The 23,187-nt window shown below is 38.4% G+C and overlaps 1 protein-coding gene and 1 non-coding gene across 2 annotated transcripts in view; both read left to right on the forward strand.

Annotated features, from left to right (window-relative positions):
• Positions 1–23,187, forward strand: part of KCTD8 (potassium channel tetramerization domain containing 8) — a 320,383-nt gene that overhangs the window by 9,354 nt on the left and 287,842 nt on the right. The window lies entirely within an intron of this gene.
• On the forward strand, positions 9,388–9,549 carry LOC142443843 (U1 spliceosomal RNA). Its single transcript, XR_012783584.1, has one exon. It is a non-coding gene; the product is annotated as a U1 spliceosomal RNA (small nuclear RNA).

Genomic DNA, 23,187 nt, shown 5'->3' on the forward strand with positions numbered 1-23,187 from the left:
CAACGTTGTGTAGATCATTCCAGGGGTCACCCAGTTCTCAGCCTGGCCCCTCAGCAAGAAGGCAAAGGCAGAGAGAAAGGAGAGGTTCCCAGAGGGGAGCACCCTCCTTATAAGTATGTCACGCCCACAAGGAGGCACCATCAGGTTGTAACATGACTGACAAGATAGACTTCACCCTATACAGGTTTATGTCTTCAAGTTGACACAAAATTATGTAGCTACCACAATAAGTATGGCGAATTGATACAACCATGTTGCACACATTTCCTGATTTTAAACCATGCAATCGAATAGCTGCCTCTTGGTCCATTTACAGATTCTGCATAAGTACAGTGAGGTGTTCTGAAGTTCCTATTCCTCTCAATGTGATCTGTAGTTTGTTAGAATCCACACAAACTTATGCTTCTACAAAATCAATGCAACACAAGTAAACAACTTTCTGGCATTGTTGACTTTTAGCCATAATCCATCAGATATAAAAATAATGTTCATCTTGCTACCTCTTTTTTGAAATCTAGCTCAAGTGTATAGTTAGTATCCTGTCAATGTACTGCTGCAACTGTTTTGACTTATCTTCAGCAAAAGTTTACTTACATTTGAAATAAAAGATAATGTTCACTACTGTCTACAATTTGTTGAGTCATGTTTCTTTGGAATGCACTCATCCAGTTAGGTGGCCAGGGAGCTATTTTCCAAATATCTTGAAAAAAAAGAGTGTGTCCAGTGTTTCATTGGATTGTTGAAATATTTGAATTGGTATTTGTAGAACTCCAGGTACACTAGAGAAAAAAATCATGGATATGCAGATATGTATAAGAAAGAGGTTTATATGCAGGAGCAAGTGAATATTGAGAAAACATCCCAGCCTTGTTCAGATCAAGTCCATATGTCTGATTTTAGCACATATGTCTGATACCAATCTATTAAGTCCTTTTCTGACTCACGAAACACATGCAATGATGCTGAATGCAGGAAGATCACTGGCTAGTAGGTTGGAAGTCTTGTGGATCCAGTGGCGTTATAAGCATCTCAGCGCTGGCTGGGAGCTGCATGTGGCCCTCCAGCTCAGGGCACTAGCCTAGTTCCATGTGTCTTGTCAGTAGAGAGTCTCTCAGGGTGTGAGCATAGAGAGAGAGTGTCTCCCGCCTTCAGGGAGGAATAGCAGTGTTCCCAGAATCCTCGGTGGAAGGCCGTGCCCACACAGAGGCCTCTTTAGCTATACAGTGATTGACAGGCTACATTCCACCCCTTCACTCATAATCCTCTCAAACTGACAAAAGTTTATATAACTATCATGATATTTCACCAATCTGTGGAGCCTTGCTTTTGGCTAATGCTTTCAGTGCAGCGTGAACTTCTTCATTGATTATGATTGGTATTTGATCATATACTACCTTGGGAAATTGTTGAATATCAATCAGTTCTATTTGGTATAGTGATCCTGTGTATTCATTCCACCTTCTTTTGATGCTTCCAGTATCGTTCAATATTTCTCCCATAGAAACTTTCAATTTTGCCACTTCAAGCTTGAATATTTTCTTTAGTTCTCTCACATTGAGGTATTCTGAGAGAATTCTTTCCTTTTGGCTTTCCAACTCCAGGTCATTGCACGTTTTGTTATAATATTGTACTTTGTTTTCTTGAGATGCCCCTTGGAATTTTCTTTTTGGTGCTTTTATTTCATCATTTAGTGATTTAGAGAGTTTAAATAACAACCCAAAATCATGGCGATAAGGATATGGCGGTTCTGGAATTGGAACAGTTCTGTCTTACTCAAAACATTTTTTCTAATGACTCAAAAATCATGTTCATTTCATGCACTTAATTTGACAACTATAGTTTAGTGACTATTGTGTATTCTGAATATCAATTTATAGATAATATAATGAAGTGGGTTACACAGACAGTTTATAAATATCTGCCAATGTAAAGGTCAGTGATTTGATCTCACCCACTGTCACCATGTATGAAAAAGACTGGCAATTTGCTTACACTAAGAGGAGTTTAGCTAAGAAAACCATAATGAACAGTTGTATTCTCTAATACATGGAGTTATTATGAATCAGGATTGAGTTGTCAGCAACTCATAATACAAGGTAGCCATACTTTCCTTTGAAGCAAATTCAAATTTTCAACTTTTGTGTTAGATTGGGATCTCTAGAGAAGTGACACTGGTGACCTTAATATTAGTATACAAAGAGGTAAGTTTATATCCAGAAAAATCGCTCACACAGTTCTAGAAGTGGTTAAATCAGTTTGCTTGTCAGATATTACACTGGAGGCTTTACCTAACTTGTGTAGCAGCTTCCTGGGGTTGAGAAGCCAGCCATCCAGGAGAGGAGAGGCCAGTGGAGACAGAAATCATATGGCAGGCTTTGGATAGCCCTCAAAACAGGCAGATATTTATCCCTGGTCACTGGAACCTGTCGCAAGATACCAGCTGCAGAATCCAGGCAGGGAGAAGGAGGGAGGAAGAGGGACAGCGCTGCACAGCCTCTCATAGATCTCAAACAGACCACACTCCCCAGGACGCAATATCACACTGTGACCCAAATCTTATAGGTGAGAGCTTTTAGCCAAAGTACGCAGTATCTTGGTCAGGCCAGCCTAACCATCACATCTTTTACCAATTAGACAAATTTCCTGTGTATTTAAAAAATATATATATATTATACTTCCAGACATCAAGTTGACTCTGATGCAAAGTGACCATGCATAGGGCAGAGTTTAGCTGCTCCCTGAAGTCTGGACTGTACATATTTATGGGAGCTGATAGCCTCATCTTTCTCTCATGCTGCCACCAGTGGACTTGAACCAGGGTCAGATGTCTAGCCCACAACCACATCAGGGTCCCTTTTTGTAGAACATACCAAAATTAAAGAGGGTATTTTAGTTGAAATAATTTTTGTAAATTATGTATAGATGTGTATTTATCCCAAATATGGATGTTAATAGGTGTTGTACAGTTGATATCAAATCATAATGATCCCGTGTATTACGGAGCAGAACTGTTCCTGTCAGTGTATTTCAGTAACCGTCTTTAAATGAATTATATTCTGCAAAATTTGACTTGCAGATGATATTAAATTACATTGTCGGATGATTTATACATTCGGTGGGATTACTTTTCTTTCGAATGGCCACAAGAAGGATATCTTCTATCCATTTGATGGAACTTCCAGATTTCTTCACTTAGCCCATTGAGTGCTTCTGACACGGAATCGATTTGTTGAAACACTTCAGTTGTTAGTCAGTCAATTGTGGGAACCCTGCTCTTCTTGCCATTGCCTTCAGGGCTGCGTGGGCTTCTTTAAATGCCGTCAGTTGGGGATGGCATGCTACCCCTTGATGTGGTTGAACATCAACCACTTCTTTTTTAATGTAATAACTCTGTGTATCCCTCTGTCTTCTTTTGACGCTGCCTGTGTGGTTCAACATTTAGTGTGTGACGAAGCCAAAATCTAGAGTCCCCTCTCCAAAGTTCAAATCTTTGAATAATATAAATGCTTTAATATTTTTCAATCAAAATCTATGTCATATTTTAATTCTAGCTTTGAGTCTTGGGAATATTATTTAATTGCCCTCAGAAAGGTAAAATGCGGTTAAAAACAGCACTTATTTGACAGGTTTGTTGTCAGAATTAATAAGCATAATACATATAAAACATTGAGCAGAGTATCAGGCATAAATTAGAGACTTAATAAATGTTAGCTATTGTTATTTATTAATTTGAGGTTATCAAACGTCAGTTAATCTCATTTCTTTACATTATGAATTCTCAGCATTAAATTTCTTTCCTTTCAGTTTTTGAGGAAATCAAAAGCCATGCCTATTTTATAACCATTCTGGAAGTGCCCTGTTTTAATCAGAACATTGCTATTTTTTTCTTAATTATCAGAACTACTGGATTTCAATTATATTTCAACAGATTTCAAAAATAAATTAATTCCATTTAGTCCTTCATTGCTTAAAGGAAAAAAAAAGAAAAAAGAAATCCACGGTTCCAGGTCTATTGCTGGTCATTGATCAGTTTTGACATATTTAACAAGGAAACTGGTCTTTTATAGATTTTTCTCAGAAAATGAGGTGTATTTAGGAAAAACACCTTTAATCAAGCTCTATTTATATTTCTGATGAAGATCTTCAGCTTTCATTTGTAACAGTTTTATACATGAGAACAAACTATCATATAGAGCAGGTGGGTCTAAACATTGCCCAGGGCTTGGGCATCTGCCCACAATTCAGTCTAGTTTTTGGAGTCAAATACATATCTTCACAATTTCAGGAAAACTGTTAGCTTTCAGCTCAATCAGTTCCTATTGAAACTACTCTGTCCCATTTTGAATATAAGTTTTCTAGTTTCTAAAAGTCTAGGTATTTGAAGACAACCAGGAGATCAATGACTCTCATTCAGATGAAACTCGCCAGTATTCTGACCTCTTTTTTTGGTTGGTGGAATCTGTATCTAACATGACCTTTGGCAGATGGGTGTACAGCTGAATGCATAAGATCCAAAAATGAGTTATGCTTTTCATAAGGAAAACTTGCTTCTGGGATAACTGTATAGTAAGTGATGGGAGGGAGCATGCATGATGGCCACAAACTATGAACGTAATCCACAGGTGATTTTGAAATGATTTCTTCTAATGTTGACCTTGATTTAAAATTAAAATAAGAAATGAATTTAATAACAGAAGTCCTTGGGTTATACTCCTAGGGGCAAGATATAGAACTTATTCTCCCATTAATAGTCTATATGCTTAATGTTTATTTATTAATTTATTTTCCAATGCAGGCTTCCTCATCCAGTTTTCTCATCGAGCTAATTGTAGTCAGTCATCTTCTCTGAGACAGATATACCATCCGCCTCTCTAACTATTGATTTGGGTTTCCAGTAAGGTCTTTGTTTTTGGCTTGAGTTGGGGTTCTCTGTGGCCTGGCAGTTGCTGTGGTTGTTAGATGCCATCAACTCGGCTCTGACCCATAGCAGCCCGATGTACCCCAGTTAGGGCCTAGTACTCCCCCATGATAGGACCAGTGTAAACAACTCCATAGTGAGATCTGCAGTAAGTAGATATCAGTTGTAAGGGTAGGATGGACTGAAACCCTCTTATTCAGGTCATAGCCCTGATGCAATCTAAAGAAATTCTCCTTGGGGTTGACCCTACTCTGTTTGTAAGCACCCTGTGGAAAAGCTTGCTTACTTTTTTTTGGGTCTAGGTCCTGCATCTAGCTTATCCAATTCCAGCTGTTTGGACTTGAGCCAACAGCCTGCCATACTGCCTGCCAATCTTAGGAGCTTGCCACCTGACCTTGGATTCATCTACAGCCACTGGCCTGTGAAAACTCAGATGGATCTGCCCACTTATACAACTGTGAAAGCCACTATCTTGATGTAAATAAAATCCTCTCTCTCTCTCTCTCTCTCTCTCTCTCTCTCTCTCTCTCTCTCTCACACACACACACACACACACACACACACACACTTTTTTTCTCCTTATAACAGTGGTCTCATATATACCTATTGTTGTCAGCATAGAGTTCTCTAGGTTTATCTATGTCATGAGGTGTTTCGTGGCTTCCTTGTTGTTTGTTAGTGATGTGTAGTGTTTCATTGTGTGTACATACCAGTTCCTCCATGCTTTCTTCTACTGATGGACACTAGGGTTTTTTTTTCAACTTCTTACTATTGCCTTACATGTTATGACTCTTACTCCTTTAGGATACATGCCTAGCAGAAGGATTGCTGGATTATATGGAATTTCTATCTCTAGTTGAAGTATAAGTGCCATACCATTTTCCACAGTGGTTATATATATGTACAGTTGCACCATCAGTGTATGAAGGTTCTGATCTCTCCACAGCCTCTCCACCATTTTTTATGTTCTGTTTTATAGAGATCGGCTGTCAATGCAGGTGTAAAGTGGATATCTTATTGTTGTTTTGATTTGCATCTCCTGGATGACTGGTGATCCTGAATATTTCTTCGTGTGTTTCCTGGCTACTTGAGTGCCATCTTTGGCTGAACTGGATGTTCATGTTCTTTGCCTGCTTTTAAATTGTGTCATTCATTTTTTTCCTTTTTGATGTATAGGTTTATTTAAGTTTTAAAGAATAGTCCCTTGTATTGTGTCATGGTCAACACATATTTTCACTATAGTGGGCTCTCTTCTTACTCTTCTGATGAAGTATTTTATGCACATATGTGTCTTATTTTTGGTAGACCCAGTCAACTATTGTGTCTCTGCGTTGGAATGGGCCCTTAATACATTTTTTGAAGCTCCATTGCAGTCTTACCAATTTGGATCACAAGAGTGCAGGTGTCGTGGTGTTTGTGTGTCTGAGACACAAAGGGAGACAGAGTGAGAATGTGTGCACAATCATATATTGGGGCACATCAGCTTGAATCATTGACTCCGATAGGTAATTAAAATGTCTGCTTTATGACTTATGGTTTAGCAATGACCCATTAGTGAGACAACTTTTTTGCCAACTTAGAGATTAAACTCACCATCTTGAAAGTGAGAGGTATTCTTCTCAATTTCTGTAATATACCTGACGTAAGTTCTGAAATATTTGACCACTTACTGGAATGCAAAACCTATGCCTGGGTACAGATTTTATTTGTTACCTATTTATCAGGAAGAAATAGAAGTAATCTTTTGGGTTTTATTTTGAAATGAACTTGTAAGTCCCTAAAGATTCTAAGTCTGCTTCCTTTGTGTAGATTTGACAGGTAAGGAAACTGGAGGATTTTGAAGTCTATGACCCTTCTCTGTCTTTTTAAACTTTGTAGGGATTTACTTATTTTGGTGATTGTTTATCGATATATTTTAATTTCTTCCTTTTTGGTTGTAGAATATAATGCTTCATAGAAAAACATAGGTCATGCAGTTGCACAGTTCACCTCATCAAATCAAATCTGTAACACTCTCCCTTTCAACTCTTGCATGTGATTCTTTCTCTTCCCTGGAGGAAATATTGACATAAAAGGAAATGAAGTGGTTTTTGTAACTTTTGATAGGTAGTCTATAATTAACATAAATTTGCATATGCAATGGTTACAAGGTGGTCATTTCATTTCAATGAGATCTGTGATGGTTCAGTTAGCATGTTTCTAAGAAAGTGGTAAAACAGCAATAATTTGCAATAAGGAGATATGTATGGGTCATTCGTTAACAACTGTTTGTGTTGCTGGTAAATGGAAGGAGGAAGCCCAGCGCTGAAGTTGCCTTAGTAGAGTATAATTATTTACATTTATTCTGATAGGCTGATGTGTTCATAAAGCATGTAACAACTATTATATTTCAATGAAAAATTTTCATCGTTCGAATAATTGGATTGTAAAATCAGCTTGCTATTTTAAGCTGGTTGATTTATACTCCAAAGGACTCCTGGTGGCGTGGTGGTTTATGCCTTTGACTGCCAACCACAAGGTCATTCGGTGGAAACCATCAACCCCTCAATGGGAGAAAGATGAAGCAGCCTCAGAAACTCACAGGAGCAGTTCTATTTTGTCTTATAAGTTTCTTGCAAGTCAAAATGGACTCAATGCCAATAAGTTTGCTTTTTTGATTTTATCCAGTCACTACCGAGCAGTATTTAGCATATTTATACTTTGGCACTTGGCATTCACACTGTGAATCTCAATAAACCCCAACATTTGCTAAAGCTAAAAAGAAAGAGAGGGATAACAAACTTATCTTACAGTTGTAGTATAATTACCAGATTCTGGAGATTAATGGCTATAATTGTATGCCGTGATTTCAAATTCTTCACTTGTAACAAATGTGGAAAAACTTTGGAAAGGCATTTTTCTGTATCTTATTGGTAGACAACAGGTCCCACAGTAGCTAGTGGCAGTCACAAGGTTTTATTAAGAGAATTAAATAGCTCCGATATTGGGAGCATTGAACTTACCAATGACACTCTATAGTAAACCTGCTATAGGCAGAGAGTGTCCTTCCTTTTTGGCTTCCTAACTCTAGGTCTTTGCACGTTTCCTTATTATATTTTCCTATGTATTCTCGAGTGGCCCGTTGAAACATTCTACTTCGTTCAATGGTAATAGATACACTCTAATTATGAGAAAGTTTCGAGTCTTGCCTGACATTCACTTTGATTTTGTCTTTTTGTCATGTCTTTTCAACGACCTTTTTCCTTCTTCAATATGATGTTCCTGCTGCATCATTGGAATGTTGCACAGCAAAGCAGGTCTTCGGTTATTAGCGTCCAATGTGCCCTCCTCCATCTCAAACAACACACACAATGATGCTGACTGCAGGAGGAAAGCTGAGTCAGTGAACATGTAAGTATCTCAGCGCTGGCAGGGGTCTCCACACGGCTGCTCCAGCACCCAGAGCTGCATCTGGGCAGGTTCATGTGACTTCTCCTAAGGGATGTTTTGCAGAAAATGAGCCTTGCAAGCTGAAGCAGGGAGTTGGCTAAGGCAGCTGCACCCTGGTCTGACCATCAGAAAGCAATTAGAAAGGCGAGGCTCACCGAGCCATTTATCGCTCCACCATTCAATTAACCCCACATGTGTTTATCGGTCAGCATTGCACTATAAACTTTATCTACCTAGTATATCAATCTTCATGTGTTCCATTTCATTTTTAACCATTTCCAGCTTTCCTAAATTCATGCTTTGCACATTTTAAATTCCAATCATTAAAAAAAATTGCAGCTATTTCTCTTTACCTTGATTCATCCCTCCTCACTCTGAATGCTCCACTGTCATAGGCTTTACCTGACTACTGTCACCTTGATGGATCTCCACTCCAAGAAATCACCTGTTCTTCCGTCAAGGGCACATTTCGAGGGCCCCAGAATCTGAGGGGCCCATCCTCTGTCAGTGTCTCTGACAATGTTCTGCTTCCTTTGTTTAAGCTCAGTATTTGACAATGCTTCTAAGCTGTACAAGGTTTTCAGTGGTTTCTTCCTTAGATATAGGGAGCCGCGTCCTTTGCTTTCTGTTCTTAGCCTGGAAGCTCCACTGAAATCTGTTCTCTTTGATTGACCCTGCTGACAGTTGAAATACCATAAAACATGGCTTCCAGCATCACAGGACACAGTGAGCTATACTACCAAAGACATTTTCTTTCAGTTGCACGTCACCATAATTTTCCCACAAAAAGTGCTTCGTTGCTCACAACGTTTTCCACCATAGAGCTGATAGGTTTTGGTAGATCCCATCTTGAGGGAATGCTTCTACTGCTAAACCACTGAGAATCCTGACTGGGATAGATTGATACAAAATCTAACTACAACACAAGGATGCATCCCGGGAGCACAAATTTTCTTGCTTTATTAAAAAAATTATTTAAAAAAATTTTAAAGATCATTTTATTGGGGGCTCTTACATCTCTTATAACAATCCATACATCAATACTAACCTGGCAGGGGAGATACCATGAAGGTGTTTTTCCCAGGACGAGCCTTATCCATTGCACTCCAGATGTGCTGACCCCTGTGGTTTCCCCAAATATGGGAAATTCGACTGCACAATTTGTGGTAGTGGGGGGGGGGCTGTGTTCACACTGTCCCCTGAAAAAACAAAACAAAACAAAAAACAATCCATGCATCAATTGTATCAAGCACATCTGTACATATATTGCCATTCTCATCTCCTCATTGTCTGCAGATGGGTTTGGGGTTCTCTGCTCTGGCTCCCCTCATTCACAACAATACTTTTGTTTGTTTGGGTCTTCTAATGCTTGTTACCTGCTCCCGTCTACATCTCGTGAACACACAGGCTGGTGTGCTTCTTCCATGTGTGTTTCTTGCTTCTCTGCTAGATGTCCGCTTTTTTAACTTCAAGCTATTAAGACCCCAGATGCTATATCTTTTGCTAGCCGGGCACCATCAGCTTTCTTCATCACATTGTGCCAGGAGGGTGAGCATTGAGAATGCCATATTGTTATAACAAAGTGTTCTTTCATTGAGGGAGGCTTTAAGCACAGGCCTGTTCATTACTTCAATGTATTGTGATATAAATATATGTACATAGGCCAATACCTCTATTTTAATGAATTCATATATTTACATATGTACACACCTATATTTATACCTCTAGCCATACTTTTGCTTCCTAGGTCTTTTCTCTGTTTCCTTTTACCTTCTTCTTGCCCCATCATCATGCTGGTCCTTCTGCCTCTTAGTAATTCCTCTCAGCTAGATTTCTGTTGCTCCAACATCCTCAGGATCTGTACATACTTCTCATTGTTGGTTTTAATTCCCTAGTTGTTCCCCTGTCTATGGCATTGTATGCTCACTGCTCCCGTCCCCTGCTCAAGTCCCTCCAGAAAAATCAATACCATTGCTTTATCCTTGAGCTTGCTTTCCCATGCCTACCTTATATAGGTAGGCAAACTAATAATAATGGAGACAAAACAAAAGATCGAATAATAATAATGAAAAAAACCCTGAAAAAGAATGCATAGTTCCAGGTCTAGCTGCTGACCTTTATGACTAATCTCCCCACTAGTCCCAGGGGTTTCGAGAACCGCTCCTTCTAGCCTGAGGTCTATTTTGGGGGTGCCTCAGGGACTTTGTAGCTTTGTTCTTTGCTCCCATTGCTGATATTTTATGTTCTATTCTTGGCTTGCCCACTGTGGGCGGGTTCAGACTGAACTCACTCCTTGCCGTGTGACCCCCATTATTGTCCTCTCTTGTGGTATGTTCCAGCGAGGGGACATCATGTCTCAATCAGAGCCAAACTGACCCCCTCCCTAGAAGTATGTGCTACAGAGGACAACACTAAACCTACAGTTTGGGAAGGTGGACCGGCTTACCATATCCACATGGAAGCAAACCAAGAAGGAAAAAGAGAGTCAGGGTATAAACCCCATATTGGCACACCAAGTCCCGAGGACACCCCTCTATGGAGCAGCTAAGGCACAGAGAGGACTGTGGGGCTGACAGCAGTTTGAGACATGCTGTCTCCTTGCTGTAGCATGAGCAGACTTTTGCAGCTATAGCTCCTTACCTGGAGTCCTGGCAAATGAGGACCATGAAGTCTCTATTCCCACAGGAGTACCATGGAGTACCTTGAACTGCTAAAAGGACACACCAATCTGCCTTGGAAGAAGTATGACCAGAGTGCTCCTTAGAAGCAAGGATGGCGAGACTTAAGTGTTGTGAGGAGAGATCAGTCAACCTTGGGGAAAGGCATCATATTTGGTAATGTAGAGGGGCAGTGAAAAAGAGGAAGGCCCTCAAAGAGATGGATTGGCACAAGGACTGCAATAGTAGGCACAGAGAAATCATTTTAAGGGTGGCACAGACTGGCATTGTTTCTGCATAAAGTCAACATGGGTCAGAAATTGATGGCTCACATTAACAACAGCCATAAGCAGTGCTCTTGAACTATGAGATGAGACCGGGAATATGTGAGCAGCTGTGAAGTCTAGCCATGTTTCCTCTTCCACGATCAACATGATGAAATAAGATCATCATCAGGGAACTGGCTGTGTTTTCATAGGATGGCAAATCAAACAGTACCGCTACTAGGACTCCAGGGCACGCATGCATGGGTTTATTGCAAACCAAAAGGATAACTCAAATGATTAACAAAACTGAAGTGAACACTGAGAATGTTTCCAAAGCATCGAGACTTCTCTACAACTTTATGGAAGGCTGCTTCTCCCAAAGCAATACATTTTAGGACCATCAAGGACATTTTAGTGTAGGTCAGGAGGACCTCAAAGATGAACTAAATGTGACGGAGTCAGCTCAGAATGTTATAGAAACAGATTTTTGGATCTCAAACTGTTAATATTGATTGCTTTTTCTCAAAGGACCCTAGGTGATCAAGAGGCTGATTAGGAAGGGGTTATAAGAAAATTGAAAAGAATGTTACTGTGAAAAAGGCCAGGAAATGTGGCTGGCAGAGTTTTTGATTTCCATCCCAAAGATGGGCCTGCTCGCTCTCTAAGAGTAAGAAAGGCTTTCCTCTGAAATGTCATTGGAAAAGCTTACCTCTTCCACCCTACAGTCCTGATAATGCATCTTTAGCCTTCCTTTCTCCGCCAAATTCATGTAATATTTAAAAGGAACACAATTTGAGTAGCTCCAGGCGACTAAACCTGCCATTTTGATAGGATGTCAATGGAATACTGGAGAATTCTTCGGAGTAGGGTTAGCGAGATGGAAACACCCCCCACCAAAGTGTATAGGAGGTAGAAGGTACCTTGAGAAACATCCCTTCACATTTTGACACTGGCATTTAATATGTGTTTCTCTTTAATCATGTCTCTATGATTTCGTAGCAATAGTTTTGCCTTACACCCACTTGCTTCAGTTCAAAATAGTCTCTGCATTGGAGAGATGCCTATGGAGGACCAGAGTGACAAACCTGACTAGAGTGGTTCAAACCTTGTCTGTTGACCCCTTTCTGCTGTATACTACGCCTTTCCTGGTTTTCAACATTTTCTGTATTTTTTTTATCTTTGTTTGTTTATATTGGGGGTAACCCCCCATGCTTTTCAGCATATGAAACCCTGGATTGATGTATCTCATAGTGGAAGCAGGTAGAATAAGAATTTCTGGGTGGGGTACTTGGTTGTGATGGTGGGTACAAGGGAGCTGATGTCAAGGAGTTCAGGAAGGAGAAGAGTATTTTGAAACTGATTTTGGTAGCAGCGGTACAATATTCTTGATGTGACTGAATGATGAAATAATATAATATCTATATTAACATTAAATTTTTTGGGGGAAAAGAATCTCTGGTAAAATCTGAATCACATTTAGAGTCACATTTGGAACCTAGACACAGCAGCCTTTAGGACCTTCCATTTTAAAGTGAAATAGCCCCAATGAATACTCAGGGAATAGTGTCATCACTCGTGTTTGTCGGTCCGCTGCTTAGTTTTTTATGTTAAATATGTAAAAAAAATGTAAAATCTTTCATTTCCATCACTTTATTCTCCTTAAGTAATCTTTCTAATGTATTTAATGTGTGCCCGTTTGTTTATATATTTTATAAAATGTATATTATGTATCATGTTGCTTATATTTCAATTTACACAGGTTTCTCATTTTCTCAGTAAACACCGTATCAAGAAAGTTTCCTATTGCCATGTATTCAGTTATGCTAATTCGTAGTTTCTGACTGCTGCATAGCAATCCAGTTTGGACATTCTACCTAAATAGTCTTTTTCTAACAGGTTGATATTTATATTGCCTGCAACTTGATCGTGGACAATTCCACTGTGCACATGCATGCGCTTTCTTTGAAAAGTACATCTGAGAGATGTGATGCTGTAAGCGCATGCGCATACTTTTTCTCCTCAAGTACATGCTGATTGCTCTCTTAGTAAGAGCGCACTCTGTGTTCTTAACAGCCATGCACGAAGATGCCATTCACTCTACTTCCCGGCCAATGATTGGAAAATTCAGTTTTCTGGTTTCATTTTCTTTAAATTTCATCTCTTTATTTACTAATGATTAAAATATTTTTGCTCTCTATTTGAAAAATTAATATATTTAAATTAGAAGGGTATTGGATATGATTTGATTTAATCAGTTCAGAGAATCTAATATAATCTTCTTCCTTGACTGCTTTTTACTCCATTAAATTTCAACCAGAACAATAATATCATTAACACATGTTCATGTTCATGCATAAATGATGAAACCCTGAATGAATCATGTCTTGGGACTCCACTATCACCTGTAATGTTCCACAAACTGGGTACTTTGGGTTTAGGCTCTGGTACGGTTCCCTCCTTTAGGTTCTGTTTTCATTATTTACCATCTTTGCATCATACAGAGTGGTATGCTCATTCTGCATGGATTTAGGTGACTCCTCACTTAGATGGCTGCTTATGTTGAGGCACGCCTTTAAGACTCCAAACGCTATTGTTCCTGTAGCTGAGCACCATCTGATGGCATCGCCACGCTTTGCTGTGAGGATAGACAAAGGTAGCACCTTTGCCTTCAGTGATCTCTTCACAAGGGTGAGTGCCAAACAGGATTATACCACAAGAACTAATTTTTCTTATGTTAGCGCTATGACCAAACTCCATTGGTATATTTATAGTTTATGTATGTTCCTCAAACTCCATTGATATATTTATAGTTTATGTATGTTCCTGGCTCCCTTTAGAGACATAATTATCTTATTGGAGTATAATCATCCCCATGGGGAAAAGGTAATTCTATTGATGATGTCAATATTTTAGTCAATGGTCTAACATTTAAAACACTGTTGAGGAAAGGAATTTATACATTTTAGTACAGCTTTTTAGATTACAATACAAGAATTGTTAACTTGTACAGCTTTGAAACTTAGTTACACAGAGCATGAGGGATAGACAGATAACAGTACTTTCAGTATCACTCATTTACAAAGGCAGGACCATGTCTGGCAGGCTAACACATTACTCCCTCCCAAAAAAAAGCATGGGGAATGTGAAAACAGCAAGGCTACATTGATCTTGGGTAGTTATTCAATAGACACTGCAAAGCAGTGTATCTGAACCAAAACAAAGTCCAATGACCACCAATTCCCTAATCTTGGGATAGCGATCGTTTGATTAGTTCCCCATCAGGACATTTCAGTTCTATGTTCAAGGGAGTATTTTAGTTCCTGAGATACGCTACAAGTTAGATGAAGGCAAAGTGCAGTTTGTTTCGTGGAATTTTCAGTTGAGCCCTTCCAGTGGGGTCTGTGACGGGTGGTGTGCACATAGAAAGGACAGTCTACGGTCCCAGTTGTCTAGAGTATTCCTGGGTCAGCAGGGGCTGGATAGAAACTAGGTCAAAAGTGTCCAGTTAGGAACATAATCCCTGGCATATTTCCCTCTGGGACTCTATGTAAGTAATGTTAAATATTTTTTCTCAACGGTAGTTTGTCCCACCGATTTACCCACCATCAGACGTGTAATCATCTTCTCTGATGCAGACATGTCCCCTATTCCTCTTAATCTGAGTTCCCAGTAAAGTTCACTAATTGCTCATGTATGGATCCGATGAGATTTTCTACTTCCATCTACATTAATTTGGGTATTTGTCCATAGAAGGAGTCTCCTTTTTACAGACGTGCCACACTTTTTTTTTTTAACAATTTATTGGGGCTCATACAACTCTTTTTAGAAGTCATTCACCTTTTGAAAGATAACATGGCTTCTTCTAATTTTGGCAGTTATGTGTAAGACTACAGGTTCCTATGTGAAATGCAATTTCATCTCATTTAGGTAAATGCCAACAAGTTCGATTGCTAGGTAACATATTAAACCTGTTTTTTGCCATTGTAAGAAGCGTCGGTGTATTTGAAACAGTGTGTGTTCCTGTTGCTGTACATTCTTGCCAGCATTTGATATCATCATGGTTTTACAGTTCAGCCCTTTTAATGGGTGCAGTGCAGATACAGTGAATGAAGAAACAATGAGGCAGATGAATTGACCAAAATATCTCAAACAGCAGCTTGAGAAGAAAAAGTGGAGTATTATAACGAAATATGAAAATACCTGGAGAAAGAAAATCAGAAAGACCTACCGTATATACTCATGTATATGCCAAGTTTTTTTTTTAAATGTGCTGAAAAACTGGGGTTCGGCTTATACACGGGTCAGTGGCATGAAAGGATGTCATCTGGTCAAGCCCAACTAATGAAAGGAGGAAATCTCATGAAGCCTGACATAGAGTTAATAGCAAAGTGGGTTCGAGATGCATGGGAAGACATTCCAGAAAACATGGTGCGACGTCCCTTCCAGAAATGTAGTATTAGTAATGCTATGGATGGCAGTGAAGACTGCGCTTTGTATGAAAATGACAGCAGTGATGGTGATGACGGCGATCTCAGTGAGGACAGCGTCTATGATGATCTCACACCAGCTGAGGCTCTGCATTGGGATACAGATGATGATGAGGAATCCAGTTTTGAAGGATTTTAACTCTTTACATTTTCGCTAGGCTGCTGATTGAGCTCAGGGGCTAGTACTCTTAAGGTATCATTGTTGATACCTTATTGTTTTTGTTGAAGCTATTTTCCACTTACTGTGTTGGTTTTACTAATGTTAAATGACTTGTCCTTTTATTTATGATTTTTATTTAAAATCAATATTTAAATACATTACCCCACTGATGTCTCAATTTTTAGTAATTTTATTTTCACTTGTTTTGATTATTGAAACTCACCAATAGCGTCTGTATTTTCTACCCTAAACTTATACTCAAGTTAATCAGTTTTTCTGGTTTCCCAGTTAATAATTAGGTACCCCGGCTTATAATTAGATTGGCTTATATTCAAGTATATACGGTAAACAAAAACTTTAAACCTCAAGCTGCAATATTGATGGTTTCTAAACATTTACTGATAAAGACAACATACACCAGGCTTCTACTCTAACATAAAAAATTGTCACAACTTTATCAATAAGCTACATAATGATTAACCGATAGAAGACTGAATTTGTCAAAGATTTCATTTTGCTTGGATCCACAATAAAATACAGCAGTCAAGAAATCAACCCATGTATTCCATTGGGCAATCTGTGGCTGAAGTTCTCTTCAAAACATTCAAAAGAAACGATAATACCTGTATAACTATGCTTAGGCAGACTGAAGCCATAGTATTTCCAGTTGACTCATAAAAATGGGAAAACTGGTAAAGCATATGGAGAACTGAAGAATACCAGTAATTGATACCATTAAGATATGTGTTGGCAAAGACAACTGAATGTACCATAGACTTCTAGAAGAAAGATCAAGTCTGTCTCTAAGATTACAGTCAGAGAGCTCCTTAGAAGCGATGATTACAAGACTTTGTCCTCTGTACTTTGGAGATGTTATTAATTCTTGGAGAAAGACATCAGGCTTGCTATCATGGGGGCAGCAAAAAGAGAAAGCGTTTACATGGATTTACATAGTGGCTGCAACTCTTTGTTCAAATATAACATTTTTAGAAACAACACAGGATCAGTTAGCATCTTGTTCCTTTGTACAAAAGGCTGCTGTGAGTGGAAATGACTAGATGCCATTTAACAAAACTTCCATAAATGCATAGTGATATTTCATTGGATTGATTTTAATTCTCTAATAAAATATGAAGGAGACTTGGTGATATAGTGCCCATGCATCTGACTGCTAGCCTCAAGAGCTGCAGTTCAGAACCACCAGCTGCTCTGCAGTAGAAAGACAAGGATTTCTACTCTCATAAAAATCAGTCACTGACACCAACAGTGGCAGTTCTACCCTGACCTAAAGGGATGGTATGAGTTGCAATCAACTCGATGGCTGTGAGTTTGGGTTTAATGATGTTGACAATCTTTTCATTTGCTTATTTGATGTATCTCTTTCTTATATGATGAGGTTTTAAGTTCAAATATTTCCCCCATTTTATAATTGTGTTATTTTCTTTGTTATTGCTGGGTTTTAAGAGTTCTTTTATATCTTAGATAGAAATCCTTTTTATATGTAACTTAAAAATATTTTCTACCAATTTTTCACTTGTCTTTTCTTTTTACTTTTCACTTGTGTTTTCATCTTCTTAAGGGTATTTTATATTTTACAGAAGTATTTAATTTTAATGAAATTATCCTTATAAATTATTCTCTACTGGATGATACTTTCCTATTAGAAACTGAAAAGTCTTCCCCAAACTCATGTCTTCTTCACTTTCTCCTATGTTATCTTGCAGAGGTTGCCTAATTTCATATTTTACATTTAGGCCTATTCTCCATTTTGCATACATTTTACTTGAAAATTGTATGCTCTGGGTATAGATGCTTCCCCTCACTGTAGAAGTCTAATTGTTCCAGCACAATTCCTTGAAAAACTTCCTTTTATCTATTGTAACTGCTTTTGTTTATTTGTCAATCAGTTGACTCTATTTATGTGGGCCTGTAAATGAGCTCAATTCTCTTTTGTACTGATAGTATATTGATCCTTCACTGCCAGCACACTTTCTTAATAATTATAGACTTGCTTTAAGTCTTGAAATGAGGTAGTGCCAGTCTACCAGCTCTTTTTTTCTTCAGTATTTTGTTGAGTATGCTAGTCTTTCAATTTTCCATATGCATATTAGCATCACTTTATTGTTATCCACATAATAACTTGGTGAAATTTGGATTGCAATGAATCTATATATTCTGTTGGGAATAATTTGTATATTAAAATACTAAATATTCATATCCAGGAGCATGGAATATTTATTTATTTAGATTTTCCTTGATTACTTTCAATGAAGTTTTGTCAATTTGTATGTATAATTCTTAAACCTCTTTTTATTAAATCTGTACCTTTGTATCTTTTGCTGCTGCTGATAGTGTTATGTTTTTAGTTTCAAAATCCATTGGTTTCTTGCTGGCATAACCAGAAGAACCGTTGATTTTATGGTACTGTTTCATTTTCCTGTGCTATAATTGCATGTTAGTTACAGGTGTTTTTTTGGTCATTTAGGCAGTCCTATCATCTGAGGACAAAGATAGTTTAATTTCTTCATTTTCAATCTGTAAACCTTCTATTTATTTTTCTTGTCAAAATTGTATTAGCGACGACTTTCAGTGTGATAAGTCATAAGTGTAATGAGAGGGAATACCCTCCTTTTCTTGCTCCTGAACTTAGGGGGAGAAACCTAGCTTCAGGTCATATATATTCTACAGTGCTTTAAAAATCCTCATCTACCTCTAGATCACTGGCCATTTTTTATCAAGACCGAGTGTTGGGTTTACTGAATATTTTTTCTGGATTTATTGTTATTATAGTATTATTTCTCTTCTTTAACTCTTGGCATGAAGGAGTGCACTAATTGATTTGTAAATGGACTACCCTTGCATAACTAGCATATATTTTAATTGGTTGTGTATGTAATTTGCATACATTATTGTATTTTTTGTTGTGGATGTTGCATCTCTGTTTATGAAAGATACTAGCTTGCAATTTTCTTTTCAGTTCTATTACTGTAGTTATTGTGAGGTGTCACATGCCTTCCACCTACCCTCATGGGTGAAAGATATAAAGGAACATTTACTGTCATTCTCCCACTTAGATCAGACTATATACTTAATGCTTACATGTGCTATGGTAGCACCATAGCTGAGGAGACTATGAAGTTCCTTAGCCATTTTTATGTTACAGGGCCCATGCAGAGAAAGATGACACAGTTTTTAAAAATCCACTGTCATCAAGTGGGTTCCAACTCATAGCGACCCTATAGTGCAGAGTAGAATGCGGGTTTATGGAATGGTTGAGAACTTACCATACCTGCCTTTCCTGCAGCTTGTTTCCAATGAAATGAGTTGGGTGCTCCCATTTCATTCATGTACATTCAAGAGTGGTCTGTTTGTTTTAGAAATACAAAGAGTGTTTTATTGACTCAAGCTATTTTCAGGAACTAGAGTCCAAAGAACAAATTTAGTTATTTGTGTCATAAATACCATAATAATATTGATACTGTGTGTATAGTTTCAATATGTGTATTTTTATCTAGGATAAATAAATATCTGCTAAACTGACAGGCAATTATAGTTTTAGTTACATGAACTCACATCTAGATTGGGTAAAACAATTGGAGAAAATCAGAGACCCTTGCCTTACTTTCGTGTCTGTCCTTTTTAGTTATTGATTTTTGTGAAAATCACTTAAGTACTTTGAGGCCACGAAATGGTATATGTCAGATGTTTTAGTATCACAGTTGAAATGTACTATGCAAATTACATCGGTGGCAACAAAATGAAAATTTCTTTCAGGTGAAATAATAAGGTCAGTAAAATGTTACCTCACTATCTCTATAATATGTAATAGGTGAGCTGAAGATCCTAGTCCACCAGGAACAATACACATCTATTTAGTCAGTGAAATGGAAGATACAGGTCAGATATAGAAAAATTACCAACACCAGGGCTTACATATTAAAGTAAATGCTCCTCACAAGAAATAAGAATGACTAACTTAGCTCGTCAGAGAAATTCATTAAGCGTGAAGTGGGTGTTTTAACCAATCAGGTTAAGGTGGTGAAATTTCACCCTGGCACTCTGTATTACTGCTTGATTAGAGTAATGAATAATGATGTGTATTAGGTAGGTTTGGAAAGGAAATTAGAACTGGCGATATCTTCAATTAGGGAGCATTTTGTTTTCTATTATATTTACCCTCCATACTCTGCACAGTGAAGCCTCACACTGTGTCTGGCACCAAATTGTCACTTAGCAAATGTTTGTTCATTTAATTAGGGAAGCTGTCTGATGTGTAAGTAGCAACATTTTGACGAATAGCTTGAAAACAAGGACTCTGAAGTAAATAATTGCTATATTCATATCCCAATCCAGTTACTTCATAGTTATTTGAATTCGGCTAAGTCATTTACTTTATTGAAACCTCAGTTTCTCTATTTGTAAAATTAGTAACATAAGGCGACCTACTTCACAACGTTGCTCAGAGGACTAAATGGCATGAGGCACATGGAACTTCTGACACAGCACTTTATAAAAGTCAAGGTTTACTAAACTTAACCGTGTGATGCTATTTACAAAGACTACGGGTTATTCAGCATAGCTTGTAGTCACCTAAACTGGATGGAGGTTTCAGAAAGGCCTAACGATAAAGTGGCATGAGCTTGACATTGAGAGACCTATGGGCATCCTGGTAAACTGCCAGACTAAGAGTATCAGAGCTTGGCGAGACCTTCTGACAATTCACCATTTGACTGGATATCAGACACTGTGTTTGGAAAAAGACAGAAATATAGTCAGCAGAAAGATGATCGCACATGATATAAGACAATGGATTTCACATCAGGGATAGATGAGATCCCTCATGAATTTTAGTGAAGCAACAATGGTAGCAGAGTCACACATAAAAGTGGAAAAACTGAAGTTGCTTGGTTAGTAGATGGCTGGTGGAAGGGCTAGATATCTTCCTGTATTCTAGTGGAGATGGGGTGTGTGTTAGACAGGGTTCTCTAGAGAGAGAAAACCAGAGTGCTCATAATTTTATATATTTATAAAGATAGATATATAATACAAGACATGAACAGTTAAATTATAAAGTAGTACAAATGGCTCAGTGCAACTCATTCCCATTAGAGAGTTGTGAGACACTGGCAGTCCTTTAAGTCTTGAGGGCCCCCAGTTAGTCCCTATATCAGCATAGGGAGCAAAAAGAAAGGCAGGTCACCAACTGTCAGCCAGGTCACCAACTGTCAGTCCCCAGCTCCAGAGATGTACATTCCAATCATGTGGTCTTAAAGGGACCTCAACTTACAGTGACACAGTCCACAGGCTAGGCGTCCCACAGGTAGTATAGCCTGTAAATTGAGGCACAGAACAAGCAAGGCAGCTGCACACGGGTCCGATGATCTAAGAGTGAGAGACAAGAAAGGCGAGGCTCACCGAGCCATTTAGCTCTCCGCCCTTCAATTAATCCCACTGTGTTTATCGGCCAGGCTGGCACAATAAACTAATTACCTCAGGGGATAAGTGATGCCATGCAGATAGTGTAATCAGTATAGCTGTTGGGGGAAAAAGCTAAATGCTTTGTGATGGACCTGATATAGTCATTGCCTTTCCAGAGGGATGCTTTGGGAGAGAGAAAAAGAAGAGGAATGGTGACCTGATTTAATGCCCTTACCGCCTGGCTCCCAGTAAATAACGATATTTCTAGGAAGAAGTGACCATATCTATTGAAAGCCTTTTCCAAAGGACTCTGTCTAAAACAGCGGTTCTCAAACTGTGAGTTGCAACCCTTTTGGGGGGTGGGGTGGGGGTCGAACGACCCTTTCACAGGGGTCGCTCAATTCATAACAGTAGCAGAATTATAGTTATGAAGTAGCAACAAAATAATGTTATGGTTGGCGCGTCACCACAACATGAGGAACTGTATTAAAGGGTTGTGGCATTAGAAAGGTTGAGAACCACTGGTCTAAAAGCTAATGTAGACTAAATATGCACAAAATCAAGGGAAAACGATAGGGATTTTTACTCCTATAAAGCGTTGCAATCTCAGAAACTCATAGGGGCCGTTCTCCTCTGTCTGCTAGGGTCACTGAGAGCTTTAACTGACTCTATGGCAGTGAATGAGTAGGTACCAAATCTTTAAGGTAGATTACAGATCTCCTCTCTTTGGAGAATATTGTTTAAGCTATTCCTGTAGTTGGTGCTACCTCCCTGGAGGATATTATATGACTATATAAGCTAGTTAATTCTTTGGTTATCTACAATGTAGAAGTTTTATAATGTCTATGATCTCATATGCATGAAGAGGGCCATGAAAGAAGTTCATGGAGACACATTATCATTCTGGGCCAGAAAGTGAAAGTCTCTATTAGAAAGAGGAACCTGGCAACCATCTGGAGTCTCCTAGGTCTCTCTTTGCTTCCTCTATATATGCATTCTTAAAATTATCAGTGAAATGATAGTCTGAAATCTGACTCATGTGAGTTTGATTTTATAACCTGGTACTACTTTAGTTCAAAGTTTGTGAAGCTAGATGAAGGGGTGATAGAGAAATATGTTTATTATGTGACCCCCCCCAATTGTCTTTGGTCTTATCTGAGATAGTTTAATGTGAAGAATGAGAACACCACCCCATCTCCATGAATGATAGAATAAGCACCAATTTAGACTTGTTGAATTTGAGATCTGTGGAATGTTCAGATAGAAACGTCCCTTGGAATGATTCTGGATATTAGAAAAATGAGTTTGCTCAGGAAGGGGACTATGCTGAGGGTGACATAGGAGTCAGTCATTAAAGAGGAGCTTCAAACTGAGCTTGAGAACATCCAAAAAGACATTATTGTTATGTTTGTTTGTTCATTTTACATTTTTATTAGCACCTAATCCATATATAATATAATTCAATAGTTCAATCATTCAATCATATCAAGAGGAATTATACAATCATTAACGCAATTTTAGAACATTAACGTCTCCCCATGGTTGGATTGCCTTTAAAATGAGTTGTGTAATGGCAGTTAGTTCTAGTGCTCCCTCCCCCCTCTTGCTTTCATTGTTTACTCCTGCAGTCCCTCAAACTCCCTATCTCCCAGCTCCACACTCCTCTCTCTTTTTTATCCCTTGTATCAGTTATTATCTCTGTGCATCCATTCCTTATGTGCTTTAAGAACTGGGAAACCCAACAGAAAGAATAAAAAACAAAATTTAAATACAGTGGCAAAGACAAAATAATAATAATACAAAGATAAAAATATAGATAATGAGTAAGAAAGAAAAGACAACTTTAATATTT

The sequence above is a fragment of the Tenrec ecaudatus genome, chromosome 3 (genome assembly GCF_050624435.1).
Source record: "Tenrec ecaudatus isolate mTenEca1 chromosome 3, mTenEca1.hap1, whole genome shotgun sequence".
Taxonomy (NCBI): Eukaryota; Metazoa; Chordata; class Mammalia; order Afrosoricida; family Tenrecidae; genus Tenrec; species Tenrec ecaudatus.